Genomic DNA, 4,925 nt, shown 5'->3' on the forward strand with positions numbered 1-4,925 from the left:
TATTGTTATTTCTCAGAGAAATTTCCATTCTTTTTTTTTTCTAGGTCATTCTGTTCCATTCTATATAGGTAACATTTCCATGACCATTATCATTCTCAAAAATACATTTCGTAATGTTCAAAATGCTTACGGCAGCATAGGTAAGCATAGGATAACAAGCTAATTTGCAAGAAATATTGCCCTCTCATTGTTTATGACCAAAGTGCGGTCTGACACCGAGTCCCACGTACAAAAGAGACTGGAAAGAGGAAAGTCTAGTGCTTACATTGTGCTGGAAGTCTCTTCAAATGATCCACTTTACCTATTTGTTTCCATGCAGACATAAATCTCTCTGGAGACTGCCTTTTCACCTAACTCTCAAAAAGCTTTAATTATTCAAGACATGGCAGCTTACACACAGGTCATTTCCTCATCATCTTCTGGAATTTTAAAATCTCTTCTAAAAATAGAAGCAGAGGTGAAGAGAAAATATTTAGTGTTTCTATGACTTATTCATAATTGAGCTCATAAAAAAAATGAATAGAAAAACAAAAAAGTAAGTTTTTCCACTACTTTTCTTCATATACTTATTTGTTCCCATCTGATTTAAGAAGTCTTTTATAATTATTGGAATGATCCTGGATTTTTAATGACACAAGATCAAAAGTTCCCAGTTTGGGAGCAACTTTTCTGCATAAGTGCAGCATCAGTGTATTTTGAGGCTAGGTAAAGAACCTTTAGTTAAGCAGTAAAACTGAATTATTTTTAAGGAAGCCCATGTGAAGGGCTGGTCCCAGAGACTCAGAATATTACAATGGACACCCTGGCTTCCCACCAAAAACGCAGCAAGAGACTTTGTGATATTTATTTTTAATGACTGCACCAGCAGGACAACATTTATGAGGCTTTTCCAAGTGCAGTACACCAGTCATGAGTAGAAGGCTCACCTCAGGCTAACAACATCCTATCTTTCTCTTCGTCATTTATGAGATCCCTCTTGGCCTCTCAGTATTGTCTGTGGACTGGAAATGTATGACATAAATCTTTGCTAGTCTTTTTAAAAGAGACTTTTGATTGACTCAAGGGAGAATGTCCTTGGGTCAATTCCATCCAGGAACCGCAAGTCATTATAGCATAAAGGATATAGGTCATATTTATCATGAGACTCTGGATAAACCTTTTCTAAATATCATTCTTCTTCACTGAGATACAAACATGTCTTTCCTAATCACTTAACTTTGTTTTGGGGGGAAAGTAATTTGTAGTGAAATGGATGGTCATATCTTTGTGGCTCTTTCTTTTCTCTTCTTCATTGTCACATATATCTTCCATTGTCCCCTGTCTCCATAGCATGTTCATAAAATTTATATCAGATCCTCCTACAATATTATTTTCTAGGCTTTTTAGTATGTATTATTTTTCCCACAAAAGAGTATATTTCCTGAATATATGATTCCTGTTTATAATCTACTCATCCATTGTTTTCCAAAATGCCTGCCAATAATAAATGTATCATAAATAGTTATTGGCTAACTGTATGAATAGATAAAATTACTTGTTTAAAAAAGGTCATTCACTTCTTTAAAAAAAAAAATCAGGAGACCTTTAACCTCCCCTTTTAAATCTCAGTTGCTTCCTGGACTGAATGCTGTCTTTCACATCCTATCCCTAACTCTTTCTACAATTATTTCCCTATAATTCGATGATATCCCTGTGTTCCTGCTAAGCTGAACTTCCTTGTATTACTCAAAGAAATGATATTCTATAACGTTGAAAGTTCTTCCTGTCTTTTCCATTTGTAAATGTGAATTTATCCTTCAAAATATAGATCAAATGTTATTTCCTTGTGAATCCTTCTTTGGTTCTCCAGAGTGACTCTTCATTAATACTTAAGTGATGCTTTGTAACTATCTCTATTATATCATCACACTGGAAAAGTAATAGACTGATTATTTGCTCATTTGACATCCCACAACAAACACATAAAAAACACATATACACCACACAAATCTCTCTGAGCATAGATATATCTTATTTCTTGTGTCTAACTAAGCACCCAGCGAGTACTTGAAAGATAATTAGGTATTAAATGTATGAATGGATGAATAGAATAGAATACAATACAATAGAACACAACATGACACAATAGGGATTTAAGGGCTGGCAAAATAATTGACCTGTTTTAATCACTTCTAGCTTTTGATCTTCAGAAACTTTCCTGCCTTTCTAGAGCTTCCATTTTTTCCATCTCTAAAATAGGATAATACTTTGATAATACAACTGTGATAATGGGTATAAAAGATAATTCATGGAAATACTTGGCAGTGTCTGGACGATGAGGAAGAAAGAGAATAACAGGAAGAAGAAAGAGGAGCAGATGTAGGAGAAAAAAAAAATAAGGAGAAGGAGAAACAGGAGACACTCTAATGATAAATACATTTTACCAAAAGTGAATGGAGAAGCAAGAATAATGTAGACAAAACCCCAAGTAATTAAATGGCAATTCTTGTCTGAAGCTCCTATTAGATTGTATAGGAAGGAAAAAATAGTGACACTGATATGGTTTGGCTGTGTCCCCACCAAATCTCATCCTGAGTTGTACTCTCATAATCCCCACATGCTGTGGGAGGGACCTGGTGGGAGATAATTTGAATCATGGGGGCAGTTTCTCCCAAACTATTCTCATGGTACTGAGTAAGTCTCATGAGATCTGATGGTTTTATCAAGGGTTATCACTATTTCATTCTCTCTTTGCCTGCTTCCATCCATGTAAGACAGGATTTGCTCCTCCTTGCCTTCCACCACGATTGTGGGGTTTCCCCAGCCATGTGGAACTGTGAGTCCAATTAAACCTTTCTTTTGTATCTTTCCCAGTCTCAGGTATGTCTTTGTCAGCAGCATGAAAGCAGACTAATACAGATGACAAAAGAAGTTGTCATACATCTTAGTATGCTATCATTGTAAGTTCAGTTATCCATTCTTAAATCTTCTCAACTGTCACAGATATTCAAAAGAATGGACAGGAATTTAAAAGGAAAAGTAGCTATAATATGAAATGATAAATGTGTAAGACAGATTTTGTCTCCTTAAAATTTTTTAATAATAAATAAAAACATCATTTAAAAATATTACTTTTATGGTGTTCTTCATTGGACAGATGCCTACTGTGGGGGAAAAACATCAAAGCAATATCCCCAAGACATTGTTAAGAATAGGAGGAGCTTAAAAAAGTTTGACAGGAAATAATTTTTTAAAAGATTACCATAGTACATTGTCACACTCATTATGGGCATGTTTCAAAGGGGAATGAAGGAATGGGGATTTCCAGAGAGTCAAATTTCATTTACCAAAACAATTTCTGAATCCACTGTTACAGCAACATCAAAGCCACTGAAAATGAATAAGGTCTCACGAAGACACTTTTAAATGGATTAATAAGGGGATTTTAGTGTAAGAGTAGGAGTGTGGTTCACAGCTCATTCCCCAGGGAGGGGTGGAGAGGAAAGAGAGAAGGATTCTTCAAATTTTTGAATAATCTTAATCCCCAAAGGAGTGAGATTTAGTCAACTGTGGGCTAGCAGTCTCCAGAGGTAGCCAGAGCTAACTTCTTACATCTCAAGTCACCCATTGCTACTAAGCAAGTAAGCCTGGGGTAGAGTAGAGAAGCAGATGTCAGTTTAAATCCTTTACAAAAAGCCACTCCTGGCCATTACTATGGGGAAAAGTCCCGCAGAGCTAAACAGTCAAGATGTGTGAGACTTCGCCAAGCACCAGACCGCAGAGTTCAAGGAGGCCTTCCAGCTATTTCAAAGAAGAAGTGATGGCAAGATCCTGTACAGCCAACGTGAGGACATGATGAGGGCTCTGAGCCAGAACTCCACCAACACTGAGGTGCTCAAGATCCTGGGGAACCCCAAGAGTGATGAGATGAATGTGAGGGGGCTGGACTTTGAGCATTTTCTGCTCATGCTCCTTGGCCAAGAACAAGGAGCAGGGCACCTGTGAAGATTATGTAGAAGCAATTCAGATGTTTGACAAGGAAGGAAATGACACCATCATGGGTGTTGAAATCTTGCAAGGTCTTGTCACACTGGGTGAGAAGATGACAGAGGAAGAAGTAGAGATGCTGGTGGCAGGACATGAGGATTGCAATGGTTCTATCAACCATGAAGCACTGGGAGGCATGTCCTGTTAGGGTGACGGCCCATGGGACACAGCTCGTCCTTACAGTGCTAAATGGCTGAGGACCTTCCCAGTCTCCCAGAGCCCATGACATTCCCTGTGGGAGATTTTCTACCTAGCCTGAAGGCTCCCTAGGCTCTCTTATCACAGCGCCTTTCCCGTCTTGTCTCTTTCGGACGATATGTGCCATCCGCATTCATCAAATAAACTTGCTCTCTGTGCCCAATGCCACACACCCCCCAAAAAAGTTACTCCCATACTCATACTTGCCATCATCCTTATTGCTCAGAAGTTTCTGAATAGGACACACTATATACACGCATATGCACATACACGAGAGAATGGAAATGTATCCCATATCCTCTACTTCCTCAAATCTATCATAAACAAACATTAGTAGTGCCAAAGAGACTGGAAATTCAGTACTGTTAAGTCATTTGATATCGTCAGAGTCAAAAGTTAAAAAAAATATATTGAGAGACAACCGGCTTTCAGGACCCTTTGATAGCCCCAAATTCATCTGTTTATTTCAACAAGTGTTGACAATGGTAAAAAAAAAGTTCTTGAGTGAAATTAAGTTTGGTTTCCAAAGTATTCTTTCAAATAAAAAGAATCAAATTATCAACCTAATTTAAAAAGCTGCTATAAACACACGTGCCCATGCCTTCCACTTGTGTATGTGTTCACATGTTCACCTGCATGCTACATACACATGCAACAGACCTACAGCAACTTTCATCATCTTTCACCCCACTGTGCTGAAC

The 4,925-nt window shown here is 37.8% G+C and overlaps 1 pseudogene; it reads left to right on the plus strand.

The window, feature by feature from the left end:
* Window positions 1-3,735: 3,735 nt before the first annotated feature.
* Window positions 3,736-4,174, plus strand: LOC101044405 (myosin light polypeptide 6-like; annotated as a pseudogene).
* The last annotated feature ends 751 nt before the right edge of the window (window positions 4,175-4,925 follow it).

Source organism: Saimiri boliviensis, chromosome 17 (assembly GCF_048565385.1).
Source record: "Saimiri boliviensis isolate mSaiBol1 chromosome 17, mSaiBol1.pri, whole genome shotgun sequence".
Taxonomy (NCBI): Eukaryota; Metazoa; Chordata; class Mammalia; order Primates; family Cebidae; genus Saimiri; species Saimiri boliviensis.